Source organism: Dama dama, chromosome 9, assembly GCF_033118175.1.
Source record: "Dama dama isolate Ldn47 chromosome 9, ASM3311817v1, whole genome shotgun sequence".
Classification (NCBI taxonomy): Eukaryota; Metazoa; Chordata; class Mammalia; order Artiodactyla; family Cervidae; genus Dama; species Dama dama.
The window spans coordinates 31957845-31976810 of record NC_083689.1 but is presented as its reverse complement, the minus strand read 5'-3'; positions in this window follow the sequence as shown (position 1 = coordinate 31976810).

Sequence of the window (18966 nt, the reverse complement as noted above, 5' to 3'; positions counted from 1 at the left end):
ACTGAATGCATGACCCCAAGAGAGAGCAAAAAGAACTCCCCAGTGGAACCTGGTCCAAATTTCTGACTCATCCAACAATAAGCACACACACACAAAAAAAGCGCTATTACTTCCAGCCTACTAAATTTTGAACTTCTTTGTTACACAGCAATAAATAAATGATTGCTAGAGAGAGGTTCAGAGAATTGCTCATAACCTCACAGGAAGTAGTGTTGGAGCTGGGGTTCCAACTCAGTTCTGCTAACTGCACCATCTATTCACTTGCCGGTATGTACACTAATTCTCCCAAAGTGTCCCAAGAGAACTATTGGCAAGGTTCAACTATATGTGAGTGAAAAATGTATAATCACACACTTAGCAACGATCCAAACAGGGAGAACAGTTCTCTCAGAGGAACCAGATAGGTGGCAAGACGGTTTGCTTGTTAAATTGAGCAATGTCTTATAAAGCCCTTAGCCAAAAAATAGGTTTGCCCTAGATTTGGAAAAAGCCTTTGACCCACTTTTTTCAGTTTCTAGAAAATGCAATACCTTTTTCCAGAAGTCTGTTTCCACCCTTTTAAAGACATCTCCAGAAAATCATGTAAGACTTAGGCTGAAGAGTAGTCCCAGTCGTTCTGCTCTTGGACTGCTGGGCAGGATTCCTCTGCAGTAGCTAGAATGGTAACACAGCGAGGCAGGAAGAATGGTGAGCTCTGGAATCATGATCACAGATAATCGTGCATTTATTTATTTTTGATAGGGATTAAAATAAGAAGAGGAGACTTGGGAATTCCCTGGTGTAACGTGGTTAGGACTCTGTGTTCTCACTGCTCGGTGCCCAGGTTTAATCCCTGGTCAGAGAACTATAATCCCATAAGCCATGTGGCATGGCAAGAAGAAGATGAGGAAGAAGGAGGAGGAGGACCTTATTAGGCAAAAGAGGCAGAAATTAACTCTGTGTGGCCCTAAAAGTTGGTCTGGTCCTATAGGGCTTTGAAGAACGGCCTGGAGGCATCAGCACTCAGGTCTGATGGAGCCTGGATCCTTTCTGAGAAGCCCAGGGCACCACGTCTTCAGTGCAAGTGTATGGTGCGACAACAGGCATTCAGACAAATGGGAAGCTGTGTGTGTGTGTGCGGGGTGTACAGTGAACCCTGCCTTGGACACAGAAGGTCTGAGTCTTTGGATGACACTTTCTATCCCTCAATAGGTTTCTGGAGGATGACCTCATGCCAAACATTTCAGTAAACCCCCAAATGGCATTCCTGAGTTCTACGCATAGTACTAAATTTTCTAATGATTTCTTGATACTGGATGATAACCAATTCTTGAATTTTCAATATTAATAAAGGTGAGGCTGAGCATAGATGAATACAGTTTTAACCCTCTCCTCTACCAGAAGGCAACTTGTTTGTATTTCACATTTTTTATATCCCTGTTGTTAGAAAAATTCAGTCCTTGAAATATGAAACTCCATGAGCAAAAACTAAGCTCTTACCTGAAAATTCTGTCCTTATTCAACACGGGAGACAGCCACCAACTCTAATGGTTTTTTGTGAGAGTAGTGGTTAGACTATAAACACTAATTTTGTGTGTATTTTTATGATTTAATTTTGCCTTTTTATGGGAATATAAAACATATTTAAAAAAATAAATCTTTAATGAAAGTATACAATGGTGACATGGGAAGTATGTGAATCTGTCACATACAATATAAGAGCATGTTTAAATATGCATATTATAAACATTTAAAGTTGCAATGGTTCAAAATAATATTAGGCTCTTATAGGAAGCATTTCTTTCTAAATATGAGCCCACTAGCATCTTAAATACAGATAGCATTATCTATATATGTATATATACACACACACATATGCAACCAGGGGTAAAATATTTTTAACCAAATATTTGTTTTTAAATTTTCTCTCTTAGACATTATTCTATATGCCAAGTTTACTATTTATTTAGATAGAGAAAAACATAAAAATTCCTCAAGCCTCTCATTTTTTTTTCTGAATGTGAAAACTATTACAGAACTGAGAAATACTTTCTCTCCCAGAAAGTCTTTCTTAGGCTGTCTTTCCTTCTTTTCTTACTTTCTCCCCTTAGACATTCTCCTCTTCCCTTATGACTTAACCTGGTATAAGTTAATGGTCCCCAAAATCAGCATATCCAGTTCCAATATCATTCATCAGCGCTATGTACTATGTACAACATCCTAATAAAAATCACCATTTTAATGTTTTCGTGACCTTGGATGCTTTGGCTAATGACATTACCATCTGCATATTCAACCCAGATAGATCCCTTGGCACCATCTTGGATTCTTTTTTCTCCATCATCCATCCTCAGCTCTCTTCAGGAACTCAGGTGACTATTCCTGTCACATTTGGTTTCATAATACATGTCTCTCTCCATTCTGTGGCCAAACATAAGCTGTTATCACTTTCATGGATGACTGAATTCTCCTTTGTGACGACAGTGATTCCAATTTCTTACTAATGAACCTGCCATCCAACCTGCCCTCACCCCAAATTGTATTCAGTTTCTAACTTAATTTGGTTCTTTACATTTTCCTACTTAAAATTCTTCAAAGACTTCCTATTGCTTTCAGAATGAAGCACATATTCAGAGATTTTGCAGTCTGGCTCTGACTTTCTGTACAATCTCATCTTATGCTGCGCCCCTCATCTAATCCATACAAGCATGTTGCTCCATTCCCATCAAATCACTAATTAGTCTGGAAACGCTCACCAGGTCTCCACCTGGACTTCTTTGCGCACCTTTCTCCCCTTGGAGAGTTAGCACCAGTAAAGTCTCTTCTGGCGTCCCATCACAGTGAATCATTCCTTCCTCGTACTCCACAAAACTCTGCTCACACTCTGCACATCCGGTACTCATCTCCCTGGTGGATCATGTAGTTCTTGGAGGGAGCAGAAAAGGGAGGACCATGTCTGGTTTGACTTTGCGTGGACAGTTCTGAGCTCGTTGGAACTACCTGCTGGTTAGCATGTACTAAAAAATTGTTTAGTGAATGAGTCTTCATTTGGAATGCTCCGAAAGACCTTAAATTTGACCTATAAACTTCCAGAAATAGGAAGAAGGATGACTACCGATTCACAGTGGTGGTATTAACCCCATGTAGTAAAAGCAAATGCATTGTAAAGTCAAGCTGCAGTTAGCCCATTTTGCCACACTTGCTTCTTTTTTAAGAAATGTCTAATTTGAGATCCCTTTCATGTGCTCTCCTTCCAAGGTTTAACGTACGTGATTAATCTTGACTTGCCTTAATACTGCTAGGAATGTGGCAATGACCTCAGCTGAACACTGCAAAGTGATTAATGTTACATGAACTGGACCAGCATCTTTCTTTTCTTTTTTTTTTAAACTCTAGATTTCTGAATAAACACATTCATGCAAGATTCGGTTACAGACCTTTGCTCGATAGAAAACGTACTGTGACTCAAAGAGTAATGTTTCAGATACAATAAACAACGTTAACGGAAACATGGCTTTTGTTAAAGAAAATGCTGTTTCAGGCTAAAGTCCCAGTGATCATAAAAGATATATGATGCAATAAACAAAATGAACCACAGGCAGACAGGTCCTGTCTATGACTAACCACTGATTGAATTTTCCAACACTCCTGGACTTTCTGAGAGATAAACTATTCACAAAAGGTCCATGTTAAATATAAGGCTGTCATTTCTTTTTTGTTTCTAGTGAGGTCCGAGAAGAGCAGAGGATCCCTGACATCTCCCCGCCAACTTCTTTTCTTTTCCATATTGGTTGTTTGTGTTTTTGAATTTTTTATGATGTGGGAAGATTGGCAAACAGTTGCTGTGATTGTCAAATGCCTTAAATCAAGAAGAGAAAATGCAATAAAACACAGTTTCCATGGTAACACATTGTAACCTAGTACCTCTGGATTATGAGCCAGCTTACATCTCTGATCATTACTTGTTGACAGGCATAAATTGAGCTTAAAAGCATTAATTTTGGAGATAAAACTGGAATGTGGAGCTAAGTTATAATAATGTTTAAACGTTTCCAAGGTAGTGGTAGCAAATCAACACTGGTTGTGTCATTATTTAAATAATATTAATAAACTTATCATATGCACTTAAAAAATCTATAAGCTTTTCTCTAAAGATGGTAATAACAAATTTGTATATATCCTTGAGGTGCAAGTGGTAACTGACATGTTTTTAGTGGGGTTAAAAGAAATTAAATGGAATGATCAATGGATGGTTTAATGAAGGAATGATTCCAATATGGAAATGATTCTTAAAAATGTTGATAATAGAAAATCTCCTAAAACTATCACAGGACATTAAGTATACAATGTTTCTGGATATTTCCAGTAGACATAATTTCCTCTTTTTTAAATTAAAAGAGACTCGAAATATGAATTATCCTATTAGAATGCTTGCAAACATACATTTTTTTTAAAAAAACACTTCCAAGTTCTCATTAGAAGCACTCACACTTCTGTCATGTTTTAAAGTTAAAAAAAAAGAAAAAAAGATTGTTTTGTGTATATGGCTGCTTCCAACTGACTTCAGCAGTTACCCATCAACCAATACAATCAACCATCAAAAGATAATTTTTTCATGACTGCTTGTAACACTTCTAGATATATTTTTATGACAAGATAATTTCATCTGATAGGATTTAATATGATAATAAAGAATTGGTCTATTGTCTCAATATCTAATCTTGATGTAAAAGTCCACTTTATTTCCCTGGTAACTTCTGAGTTCAACTTCACTGCTACCACTTTGAAAGTAAGAGTGGGAGAAGCAAGGGAAAGACAAGTGGCCTTTCCTCAAGGTTTGACTTTTTCTACCTTAAACCTCAGGCAGACACAGAGACCAACTTAGTTTCCACTTCGGTATTGCAGGGATTAGACCCACATGGCAAAATTGTTATAAGCATTTACTGAGATGGATGCATGCAGCGAGCTTAGAACAGTATTTGGTGTGTAGGAAGTCCCCCATGAGGAAACCTTATAATCATCAATGCCACCCCCCACCAACTCCCTGTAAATCATCATCATCATCATCATAGTACCCACCCCTCCCAGGACCCAGTACTGTGCTTCTCATGGTGGGGGCGGGGAGTAGATGTTTGTTAAATTCAATGAGCCAACTTGTTCAGCTCGGGGTTATGAGAGTTTACTATAGCTATTTTTGCTAGAATATGGAACATTTTCAGGAAATTTGACTAGATTTCTTTTATTCATGTGTACTATACCTTTCAGAGATTCATAAAACACCTGTGAAGAGAGTGCATGGAGTTAGGCAAGAATTCTGTCTCCCAGTGTTGCTAATTTGTAGGATTAAACCCTTGGGAACACTGCAGGGAATCTGAACCCATGTAACACAGGCTTGTGTTTAACCTATTGACCTTGGAAGGGCATGGATTTAAGAACCCTCCATACTTTCAAGCTCTGGTGCAGAAATATGCCAGTGACTTTGTTTTTCTCTGTCCTTTTTCAGCCTAGCTTTAAAGAATATAACCATTTTAAAAATGAAGAAAACATTTTTTTCCCCATTCTAATTGATATAGTCACTGGATTATGTTACATGGCATTTAGTTTGTCTAAAAAAATTAAGATCTTGACCTATGCATATCCAGCTCTCAATACTACCTGGCATTCCTTTTCTTCCTTAGTCATTTTCCTTTCATCTTCCTCAATATATACCCTCAAAGGTATCCATCTTTTTTAATCTGATCACAACTTAAAAAAAAAAAAAATTCATAGCCAGTATCCGTGTCCTGTAGACACGAGAGAATAAAGGCTGTCCTAGGATTTTAGCCTGCTCTCTTTAACAGCCTCTGAACACATGGGAAAGTGCTGAAGCTTCATGCTAGGTTTTTGCAAAGCCATCAGTACATGTTAGTTCCTGAGTTTAAAGGAAGGAGTTTCCCAACTTACAGCAAGATGTTTCCTAGTTTAGAGGAAGAGTATCTCTCTTTTTTCTTTCTAAAGTTAATCCTTCGACGCCTATGCTGAATTGATTCCTAACTATCTCCTCTGGGTCCTGGTTCTATCTGTTATTCCTGTTTCTCTCTTTTTAGGATGTTTCTCTTTTTCTGAGTCTTCTCCATGATGGTCTTTCTCCTCCAAATATAGTCATCCTGCAGAATTTCTATTTCAATAAAAACACCATCATTCCATCCAGAAATTTAGGAATTAGCTCTGATATGTAATCTTCCATCACTGCCCCTCCTGTCCATATCCAGTCCACCTTTGCCAATTTCCCCTCCATTCCCTTCTTTGTCTCCTCTGTCATCGTTCTAACTCATTCCATCAGTACACCGGGGATCTGGGGTTGAAAGACAGTGGTACAGTGTTGCTTTGGTTTGTGCATTAGTCTTAATTTGGGATATGTTCTGAGAGTTTGGGGAAATGAATACGTTTAGAACATGGGGGTGCAGAGTTGCAAACCATTTCTCCATAATTGCATTCTCATTTTTAGGATTATTGCTATAACATTGTCACCTTCCAGACAAATAGCCCTGGAAAACATTCTCCCATTTAGGAGCAACATTTCCTTTGGGGCAACAATGTTCCACTAAAGAAATATTATTTTCCTTATGAGACTGTGGCTATTTCATAGCCCCTTTTGCTTTCCGTGGGTGACCAGGCCCAGGGTGTCATAGTCAGCCCAGTGGGTTTCAGTAACAAACAAGCTTAACCTCTGTGGGCTGGCATGGGGCAGCAAGAGTGGGTTAGTAGCCAGCTCACAGTTGTGGTGTTTCTGGGTGACCTAGAGCAGAGCAACTTCAAATTTGGCCTGTTTTTTACTCACGCTAGAGACCTCATTTATCCTAGGGAATACTTGCCCCAAAGGGCAGCAGGCAATAGATGAAAGGGAGCTAAGCCTCCCCAAGTTAGGTCAGCCAACTAGGTACTTCATACTTACAAGCTACTTCTAAAAAGTGTCCCAGGTCTCTTCCTTATGTAAATATGTTTGAACTGGGTCTCTGTTTTACCTATATCATTGAAGTGCTGATCATCATGCTGTTGCTTTCTCACATTTTTCCTAAAAGGACACAATTTTCCTTTTCTAGAGACTTTTTGAAGCTTGCAGTAAAGAAAAACAAGGGCCACGATAATAGTCTAGTTTTCAGGCCAGGGACTCTCAAACTCAATAGTGACTGTTCTGTTTTCCACCTCCAGTGCCCACTGCTGGCTTTCTAGCCTTGACTTGTCCTAGGGAATACTGAACTGCTATCCACTGAGCCACTTGGGTAAACCCTGCATTTACCCAAAGACAGTACCCGATAAGACATCAGCTCCACATCTTTCATTTCATTTACATTTCTTTGTTCCTCTGATGACTCTGCTACTAGTAACATCCCACTACTCTCTTCATTAAACATTTCTGTGAATCAAAGCTTTCTTCTTATTTAGAATTCTTTTTTAAAGGACAAGACCTCTGTGTTGTTATTTCCATAGTACCTGGAAAACAGCTGATGCTTATTGAGTGACAGTTGATTTAAACTGCCCTCAATTTATTAAGTGACAAGTACATACAAACAGTGGAATAGAACAGCCAGTCAGCACAATGACATCACATTCCTTCTTTGAATAGCACTTAAAAAAAAAAGAAGACTCATTTTGCAGTGTCTTAACCTAGCTTTGGAAAACAGCCTCACCATCATCATGAGGGAAAAAAAAAAAAATGAGATGGCTGAAATTCAGATCCATCCAGATCAGGAGAGAAAAGGAAGGGCTGCCCTTGTGCTGCCTTTCATCATTAGTAATTCTATCCCTCTCTTATCTGATCACGCAGAGACACATTATCTCACTAGCAAATGAATACACTGTGGAAAAACTCCCCAAATGCAAATGAACAGGAAGGACGTGCTGATACTGAAATTAGAGGAGCTCTTCCTCCCTCCCCCCACCACTGTCTGTGGATGGAGAAGTTATGGAGAGTCGGAATCAATTCCACCTCTACTTTATTCAGACTTTGTCAAGATAAACCTTTTATCTCATTGTTCTAATGCTATGTAGAGGAGATAATTTACGTGACAGTAATTGTGTTGCTATATTTAGTAGTGTGCTCTGGGCCCATTTCTGGTAACTTGCTTTTGTATAAAACACTGAATGGGCTTTTCAAAATTTGGAACAGTGTGTATGATACTATTAAAAACATGACAGCTAGAAAGCAATGCAATATGGGTAGATTTTGTACACTTTGTAGCTTTGGGGGAGATCACAGGAGGAATAATAGCTATAAAGTTCCTTTTAAACAATGTGTACTATTAGAAGGAAGCCTCACTAAGTTTTATTATTGGCTTTCTCTCCTCCCTACAAGCAAAAGAGTATTTTCATTTTTAATATATTGTGTGGAGCTACCAGAAACTTTTTTTTTTTTAATCTGACATTGATTTATTTTTCTTCATCCCCTAGGTTAAAACAATGAAAAGAAAGAAACTATTCTGTAGGACCAAGCAATTTATGGGCAACTTTGACTGCAGAGAGGCTTAAGCAGCATTCTTTCATTTGTTCCATGGTGCTGGTTGGTTTAACCCTTTCTGCCTCCCCCAATCACACTGATCACCGTGCCAACCGGGAGTTTGCTGGCTCAGCTGCACTGTCATGGCAAAAATCCACGGGCCCTCCTTCCTGGTATCCACAGTTCTCAAAGGAGTTGGTCAAGATAACGCTGCCTCCCATTTTGAGTTAACTTCTTTGAGTAGGAGGGTTACCTAATTTCTTCAAATTTTATTTCAAGAGTGACTCTGGGATAGTATCTCGGGAGGTTATAAAGCTTTACTAAACAGAAGGTCTAGTGTGGTCTGACCCTAACCCATCTTTCCTCCATTTTAGCTTGAAACACAGGGTGAAGAGGGGTGCCATACGGGTTCCTGGGCACAGAAACTTTTTTTTTGGGTCCCCCGTTTCTTGCAGGTCAGACTGTAGCCTCCATGACCTTCCCCGAGTTCAAAAGGACAGATTAGAAGTTTCTCATCAAGGGAAGAACAGCCAAGAAACCACCTGAGGCAACCGCACCCTTAAACCATGCTATAAAACTCCTCTTCAAGTCCAAGTCCTCTTCGAATTGGGACACAAAGATCTCCAGGGCAGGATCTCTCTGTGTTTCCTTTGCCTGGCAAAGCAATAAAGCTTTTTTCTACTTCGCCCCAAATTCTGTCTCTGAGATTTGACTTGGCACTAGCGTACAGAGGCTGAGATTTTGGCACCACGCTCTCAATCGCTAGTGATTTTCACAGTCATCCTAGAACCACCATGAAGTTCTCCACATTTCATGTTTTCTTTCTCCTTCACATTTCATTTTAGTTGCTGAACTACAAGCCTGAATTGGCATTTTCACAAATTTTCCTTTCAGAACTAGAAATAACTATATCTCTCTTAATTCAATATATTTACTATAGAGTATTGGGTTTTTAAAAATACATTAAGATGGAAAAAGACCTGCAAGCAATGTGAGATGTGTAACAATTCAGTACCAGTGTGTAGCCAGCCTTGATTTGGCCTGGATGGTCAAGGATAATCACCCAAGCCATGAAGACAGCTGCTTCCATTGGTGGATGACTTTTGCTGTCCCACCAGACAAATCGCCTTGACAAATATCTTTGCCAGACACATTCTTGACATTGAAGCACACATTGTCCCCAGGAAGAGCTTCACTCAAAGCTTCATGGTGCATTTCAACAGATTTGACTTCAGCTGATTGGAGCAAAGGTGACTACCATGCTAGGATTGAGAACACCGGGCACTTCCACTCAGCCTACAGGGACAACAGGGACAACGCCAATACTCCCAACTTTGTAGATGTCCTAGAGGAGCAGAGGCAAGGGCTTGTCACTTGGATGAGTTGGTAGCAGGATGCAATCCCAAGCCTCAGGCAGCGTGGTTCCATTGGCCCTGCCATCTTCACAGGTGACTTCACAGGCATGTTAGCATTTTGTTCCAGCATGTTGTCACTATCCCAGAGGAAACTGGCCCAACTGCTGCTGCGTTGGTGTTGAGCCAGGTTTTCTTAATGTGGTTCTGACTTCCTTTATGATGTCCTTGTATCACTTCTGGCCATAGAGTAGCTCAGTGGGATCCATCTTGTTGACATTAACAATTTGTTGTTTCATACCTAGTGTGGGAGTCAGAAAGGCAGACTCACAGCTCTGCCTGTTCTTGGAGATCCCTGCTACAAATTCACCAACACCAGCAGCAACAATCAGGATAGCACAGTCAGACAGAGATTGCCCAAAATCATGTTTTTGATAAAGTCTCTGTGTCTTTGGGCATCAGTGATGGTCACAAAATACTTCTTGGGTTTTAATTTCCATGGGGAGGTATCAAAGGGGATACCAAGCTCACCTGCAGTTTTTAGCTTATCTAAGACCCAGACCTCCTTCAAGAAGCCCTTTCCCTTCTCATCAGAATCCTCAAACTTTCTGATAGTTTTTTTTTTTTATCAGCCCTACTCATTTATAGATCAGATAGTAGACTTCCCCAAATCTACGTATCCAGTGATGATCATGTTGTTATGAATCTATTCTTTTCTCATTCTGGCTTAGGTTTAGTGGTGGTTTTCATGACATCTGTGTTCTGGCACCAAACCCAGTGTGAAAAAGCTTTCTTCTCTCTTTTTATTTCTTTAATCCCTATTTTTCTCCTTTTGACTTTGCCTTGCCTTCTCTGTTCACATTGCTCCTTAGCCCTTAACTAAACACTTAACCGTTTCATGACCCTTAAACCACATCAAGAAAAGTCACAAAAGGCTCCTCAAAGGAGCAAGAAGAAATACTGCATCTATAAATACTGCACACAACTGAATTTCTAGGTCTCCTTCAGTTATAACTTCAACCTCAAAAAGCAGTTGAAGAAGCCATCTAATTGTTTAGAACATTTGTTAGAACCCTGGATACAGTTTGGAGGTGTGATTCTGATCTGGAATTTCCCAGGTGACTCTTGTTCACACCCAAGCCGTGACTGAGACCCTTACCCTGACAGCCAGCGAAGAACCAGAAATCACAGTGAAATGCCATAGTTCACATGAAGCTATTTCCATTGTAGGAAAAAAGTGTACTTCATGGAAAACTGCATTGTTTGTACCCAGCACACCCTTCCTGTTATCTGATTCTAGTCTTCATCGTCCTTGAGCTATTTTACAACTTGTATGTTATAGGTAACTGACAGACATGCAAATGCTTCCTGGTCTGGTAGAGATTCAATTGATTTCTCTCCACTCCCCCTGGAAAATAACCAGATTTGTTCTATTTGCATTCTCATTTCAATATTCCTGATCTTGAAATGTGTCTCTTCAGATTCTCTTGAACCTGTTACAACATCGGTCCTGTCTTTGATTAAAGAGTAGAATCAAATCTTTAATATGTACTCATTTTTGTATCTGTATGAGGGTTACGATTTTACCTTTCTTTGAAATTTATCTTTTACCACCACTCTTCTCAGTCTTTTTTGCATGATTCTTTTTGCATGAGTCTTTTGCATGATACCTCTGATGGTTCTTTCAATGTAAAAATCAGGTGATGGCGATTCAGCTATTGATGGGCATAAATAATTTTATAGGCACAATGAGCCATAATATTTTGAGGTGGGGTCTCCCAGAAAATCTGGGATGTGTGCTTGCTGAACACTATTTCTTATAGAACCACACAGCTGGAAAGGGTCTTTGTACCATCTAGTCTCCTTCACTATAGGAACTAGGCCAGCCAAAGCCCAGAAATAGGGAGATTTTTTTTTTCCTACCTTGCACAGATTTTGAGTAGTAAGAAAATTGATTTTGAACCCACGTCTGGCTAATTCCAGGCTCCAAAGCCTTTATTACTATTGTAAATCTTCTCTTCCTAAAGTGGGGCTGACAATATGAATCTAAAGCTTACTGTAAGACTTAAATGAATGTCAGAATCTAGAAAACTTAACACCAATGTCTCTGTCACTCACAGCAGGGCCTCTGTGCTTTCCCTCAATGAATGAAATGAAATGACAAAGCAAATGGCACCACTTCTGCGTTTGATTGGTCGACCAGTCTCCTTAATTCATAGGCACACTTTGCATGTCATTTATCCTCCCACTGTGCTGAAGCACATAATAAATGCTTGATAAAATTTTGTTGAATAGAACTGATTGGAGTAGAACTAGCAGAGATGCGAAGGACACCTAGGCTTTAACTAGAGAGCTGGAAGGAGCCAGCCTGTTGTACCCTAATCCTTCTGTGGACCATGCATTCTAAAAATAACCCAACTAGGTTGGTAGAGAATAATTTATAATCTAGAACAATTATTGTAACTAAATACCCTGACCCACTTTTTGCTGGAAACTCACTGTACATTCTGATTTACATAGGCGTATTATCACAGAAACCCTTTGGAGTGAGGGACAGCCTATTTTAGGAAATGAGTAGCTGCACTTATATTGGTTGCTGCTTTCTTCCCAGGTCGGTTTTCAGTTCAGGCAGATGATGAGGGGCGGTGGTGTTAGCAAATGGTGCCCTATAGCATAGATGCCTGAGAGCTCTTTAAACTGTGTGCTGACAATATTTTTATATACTCTGTCTTTCCTTCATCATCTCCCCCACCTCCCCCAACCATTTCCTTTGCTGCTTGAGCTGTTTGGCCGTGTCTGAACTGCGGCTGCCGAAGCCTTTTCTGGCAGGTTGCCCAGGGAGCAGCTCTCCTGTCGATTCCGCCTCTCTCCAGGAGTTGCCTGCCTTCAGTATAATGGGCAACATTGAAAGCCGCAAGGCGCTTGGTCGACAAGGTCAGAGTGCCTTTCATTCCTGCAATAATCAACCAGTGTAGCTCTTCCTCAGACCTGGGGAGAGAGAAGATAGAGGTCAAAAGAGCAATTACATTTCACATTGACTCCAGAAAAGGCTCGGATCACAAGACTGAAAACCAAAACGGATTCTTGCTTCATTCTGATCCATTCTCTTTCTGGTCATCTTTGTTATTAATGCTGGCCTAAAACCATAACAAGTTTTCACTTCATGATGTGCAAAATGCATTTTCTGCCTCCAGATGAGATCTTTCTTCTTAGACATTTAGCACTGTCAGCATATTGCAAAAGAATGCAAATGAGCTGCAGGATCTATAACCAGAGACAGTAAGCAAAGGCCATTAATTATGTTTTTAAAAAATGTTAACCCTAGCAGACTGTATAACAAGCAATTGTGCTAATTTCAATCTGTAATCAGTCCCTACATTAGCATAACTTTATTTATTTAGCATTAAGGCAACAATTTAGAGAATATAATTTAGTTGGAAATGTCAGTAATTTTGCAGTGGCAGATTGCTGTTACAAAGCCACCTCTATTTGACCTTACAGCTGCCAGGACTAATTACTTTAATTGCATTAATTGCACTGACCATTCTGGTATTTAGTGTAGTTGCTGCTACTCTTCAGCCATTGAGCAAATCAGCCTGGCTGAATTCTCAGGAAAATGGGCCAATGTTTTCCTCTAAATTTTTTATTTCTTTTCTACATTTTGAGAACCTAGATTATTAGTGGTCTCACTGAGATCAAGGATTTTGAGGAAAGGCTTTGAAAGGAAAAAAAAATCCGTACTGTTTAACTTTATTGCTCATTGCTGAGTTGATTAAAATACAGTCACTTTACTAACAGGAAGCATTTAAAAGATGGCTGTGGTGGTTAAAAATCCCTCATTTTACATTTTAGAATGAATGCCTATTAAAAATGCTGTGATCTTTGTTTCCATCTTATTAAACTGAAAACAGAGTTTTCCTTGAGATTTGACTCAACACAGATTGAAACACACAGCTATGTCCTAACTGAGGACCTATAGTCTTATGAACCTAAAGAGAGATATTTGCTCCTGACAAGGAAAGTGCCACAGGACATTTGATCATTTGCTACCAGGAACACATCTATTACTTGAAAAAGTCTTGGGATACCCAGTTCCTACACATGAAATTGTGGAAGCTGAAAGTCAGAAAGACCAGATGTCATACAATTTATCTGCCTACTCATGGCAGGTATCAGCTCCTCCTGGTTTCTTCCAGATGATCATCTAATCTCCGGCTAAACACTTTAGGTTATTTTTTTCCTCCAAATAATGCAGTTGACTTTGCTCAACAACTTGGATTGCTACACCATTCTATTACATAATGATATATACCTATACATCATTATGTAATAAATAAGAACTAACTAATATAAAATAAAGTGATAGACTTTATTTTCTTGGGCTCCAAAATTACTGGAGATGGTGACTGTGGCCTTGAAATCAAAAGATGCTTGCTCCTTGGAAGAAAAACTATGACAAATCTAGACAGTATATTAAAAAGCAGAGGTATTACTTTGCCAACAAAGGACCATACAATCAAAGCTATGGTTTTTCCAGTAGTTATCTATGGATGTGAGAGTTGGACCATGAAGAAGGTTGAACACTGAAGAGTTGATGCTTTTGAACTGTGGTGTTGTACAAGACTCTTGAGAGTCCCTTGGACTGCAAAGAGATCAAACCAGTCAGTCCTAAAGGAAATCAGTCCTGAATATTCATTGGAAGGACTGATGCTGAAGCTTCAATACTTTGGCCACCTGAAGCGAAGAGCTAACTCATGAGAAAAGACCCTAGTGCTGGGAAAGATTGAAGGCATGAGAAGGTGGCGACAGAGAATGAGATGGTTGGATGGCATCACTGACTCAATGGACATGAGCTTGAACAAGCTCCGGGGGATGGTGAAAGACAGGGAAGCCTGGCATGCTGCAGTCCATGAGGTCGCAAAGAGTTGGACGTGACTGAGCAACTCAACAACAACAATACCTGTCTGTTTAGTGATACTAGTAGCCAATATGTATTGAGTGACTGCTATGTTCTAGGCACTGTTTTAGACTCTTGACACGTGTTTATTCTTTTAATCCTCTCAACAGTCCTATGCAATATATGTTATTGTTGCTGTTATCCATGGCAGAGCCAGGATTCAAATCCAGATATTTGTGTCTGGAGCCTCTAAGCTTGACCTTGATGCTAGATTGCTTCAGAAATGAAGCAAATTCTTCCTCTGAGGCCACACAGAATTGATAAAACAGCTTTCCTCCTAAGTTGGTGGCTTCTGGCTTGCTGCCTCTGGTTCCTCATATGACAGAGCTTCAGTTTGGCAATATTCCTCTTTAGAGTGAGACAGCTCGATCTAATTGAAGTCTTAACACTCCCAATGCATGCAGTACTTCTTCAGGCTAAGATATACTGTCTTCAAGCTTTCAGCCCATATGTCACGTCCTTGGGGAAGCTTTCCTTGACCCCTTGTCTGCCTTAGGAAGCCTTATTATGAGGCTCTGGTGGGACCACGAAGCTTTCTTTCTTAGAATTAACACTCTTCAATTCAATAATTAATAGCCCCAAACTGACACAATATTGTAAATCAACTATACATGTAAATCAACTATAAAATACATTAAAATATTAAAAAAATAATAATCCGTATACTTTGCCTTTAACAAGGCAAGGAGGAGTGGTACTGTCCGTTTTCAATAGTTTTACTATTAACCGTTCAATCCCACACAAAAGCACAAACAGATTCACAAAAACCCCTGATTCAGTTAGGTTTGAGCTGTATATCCCAATTACATTGTGTCCATAGGGCGAAATACATGAATGACTCCAATACTGTTTTTTGTTTTTTTTTTTTCAATTCCTCTCCAGCTACTCAACAGATGTGAAGCCCTCATTCTGGGTTTTCTGATAGGTAATAAACCCTTTGGACTTTATCCTTTCCTCCATGTCCACTTTATATCCAGCTCTTTCAATGTATGATTCTGGAAAAGCTGCATTCTCCCTGTATTAAACATACCCCAACTTTCCATGTCTATGACTAGGTTCCTGTGATTGCTCTCCACCCGCATTCTCCACTCTCCCCATTCTGTTTTCACAGAAGATCCGTGAAATCCTCAAGCAGCGAATCCACATCTTTTCTAGAGCATCTGCAGTGGGCTATTCCATCACTTCTGTCTCTCAGCCTCTCTCCACTAGACCTCCTTTCCTGACCCTCTGCACGGCCTCCCTTCAGTTCATCATCTCAGGGAGGGACCGTTGCAGCAGTGGCCCAGCTTCTGGCTGACCCCACCGCTGGGATCCTTCACATGGCTGTATTTCCTGTGGAAAATCACTCAGGGGCTCCCTGGTTGGCATTTAACACATTTTGTTTTCAGTCCTCAGGCACATCTGCCAGGCATCTTTACATTTTCAGTCAAAGGTCATTCTTCTGGTAGAGAAGACAGAGCAAAATAGGAGCTGAGTAATTCTATTTTCTCTTTGTCTTGTTAACATTACATCATAATCTCTGAGAAATGTGACTAACAGTTCCATGTTCTTATTTGTTTCTTACACATTGTGGAAAGTAATTTTTTGTTATCTTTTTTTTTCCCCTAGTGAAATTGACCTTATTTTTTACTTTATTCTTTATGACACTTCTCTTCTAGGTTTGTGCTATTGCATTGCTTTTGTTCCTGGCTATAAGTTCTTTGATCTTTGAAACATGCTTTTAAAAATCTGAGCTCTGTGCCACCATAATTGATTTCTATAGTTTTTCTTCCATATTTGACTTATTTTTTTATTACAGTTAGATTATAGTTATAATTTTATTTTCTACTCCTTCTGGACCTATCTACACCCTTCTAGAAAACCCTCTGGTCATGAGACCAAGCATATATGTTCTTTGAACTTTTTGAAATTTGCTTTTCCATAGTCTTGGATGCCTGTCAGACATGATGATCATTCCTGGCTTTTGCTCATTTGAATTCTGAGAAGCTCTCCTTTTCTCCAAAGGTTCGCAACACTTTATTCTGAATCTGCCCTATCTTGAAGATCAGAACCAAGTTTAGAGGAACTGTGTCCTTCAGATCCAAGCTGACAATCTATATCTCTTGATCCCCTGAGTTGAAGACCTCTGTTCTCAGAAGCAGAGAAACTCCCCAGGTCCCACCCTGCTGATGATGGTGAGTGATCCTGCCAAGCTTTGGCTCCTGGGCACAGGCTCTGGGGAAGAAAGAAGAGGAGCAGGAGTGGCAGCAACCTCAGGGGAGACACGCAGCCTCCTTCACAGGACGGGAGGTCACCAGGTCAATCCCGCATCTAAAGCCACTGAACTCTGTCATCCTTTACCCAGAGGTGTGCCTCTGAAGGTACAGAGTGTAGATGGAAAAGCAGAAGTGGTAAGGGATCTAACGTGGGGGAAATGGAAAACAGAGTGGGGGAGAAGGGGAGTAACAGCTATGAAACTCCGCTGTGTGCCTCTGTGCTAGGCACTTACAGACACCTGTCACTGGTTCCTCCCAGTACCTCCCAGTACGTTTGTACATGTGGGAAATGAAACACATTAAAAAGAGTTGACTGTCTCCTCTAAGTCATAGGGCAGGGAATGCAGAAGCCAGGAATTAAACCTAGATCTGAGGATGAGAGGATAATACAACAAAACTAAAAACAGAAGATTAACAATTTATTGCCTGTATATATTAAAAAGTAATGTACTTATAAAGGAGATATATGTACAAATCAATGTCTATTACAGTAAACTTCAAGAAAAATATCTGCTTTGTGCACATTAGTAATAATTTTGATGGATATAACTTGAATTTTCATTACATCCACTTTCTTGAAAAATGTAACCTTTATTTCAATATTTTCCCTAGGCAGAGGTTTCTTTTTTGCTTGTTGTTTGTTTTAAAGTCTACTGGTGAAATTTCTTGTCAAAATAAAAGGAAAATGAACTTACACCACAGTGGTAGTCTCATAATTTGTAGTCCTTAAAGGAAGATCAGCTACATATATAAATGTTCTTTGAAAAGTCTCTTTTAGATGTTAATGGAAGTATTGATTTTCACCTCTGTCTGTTTTATAACATCTATTTACCATGCTACCTCATCTCCGTTCTGTGCTCGGCTCTCTCAAGTGTCAGTGTCAGAGACAAGGGCTAAAGCCAAGGTGACTAAGCAGGTGTCAAGCCCGTTGCAGAAACAGGGAGAGACTTAACGAATGGCACAGGTCTTCTAAGTCAATGGACCCTGTCTCCCCTAATTTCATTATCAATTCACCACAAGAACCTGACAGAGTCAGTATGTTAAGTCAAATTCAAAAGCTCAAGAATGAAAGGGGGGAAAAATCCAATCTCAGAGTCAGGTAGAAACATCATATTTCAGAGAAAAATCTTTAGTATTGATTTATAGCTACAGACTCTAGTCTAATGGTTTCCTCTTTAAATTAAGCCTACTAATGATTTCCCATCCTGAAATTAATAATCCAAAGGCTGCACAAGTTCAAAAAAGGCACTGATTGTCATCCTTCAACCAGGAAGTGCCAATAAGTGGATGCCCAGCCTGTTCCCATCAGCGACTGTGGTTGCTGACATGCTATGGCATCTTGAGAGTCATACGCATACTTGGGTTGCCAAGAGGCCATAAATTTGAGATGGAACATCCTCTTTGTTGAGGCTTCTGTACACGCAATCCAACTGCTCTCTGATAAACACATTTGTCTGGGAGAGAAGTTCTTGCCTAAGTAGTTTAGAGACTTGTGCTCATGGAAGAGGTGACGCAGACCCCACATGGAGACAAGTCAGGCAGTCGCAGGCCTGTGCAAGGCATCAAAAGTTCCAGAGGAAACTCTGTCTCCCAGGATAGCTGCAGTGACTTGAAACAGAATTGAAACCAGAAAAAAAGGAAACAGTTGTTTGTGGGGAACAGGAAATGTATATTAAGAGGAAACTGACATAGATAGAGTCATTTTTGGTACTGAGTATTTTAATTTACCCTGTGCTATTCCATGCACTTTTGTAAACGATGTTAAATTATTTTTAAAAGAATGTGGGAGTATGAATAAATAAGTGACGTCTCTTTAGAACATTTTAAGATTCAGAAACCTTCTCATTTGTTCCTTAAGAGAAAAAAAGAGCAGCTTATATTCCTAGTTAATTACCTGTTTTTAGTAAATGGATTGTATCAAACTACCAGAGTTTTTGCAGCTACTTT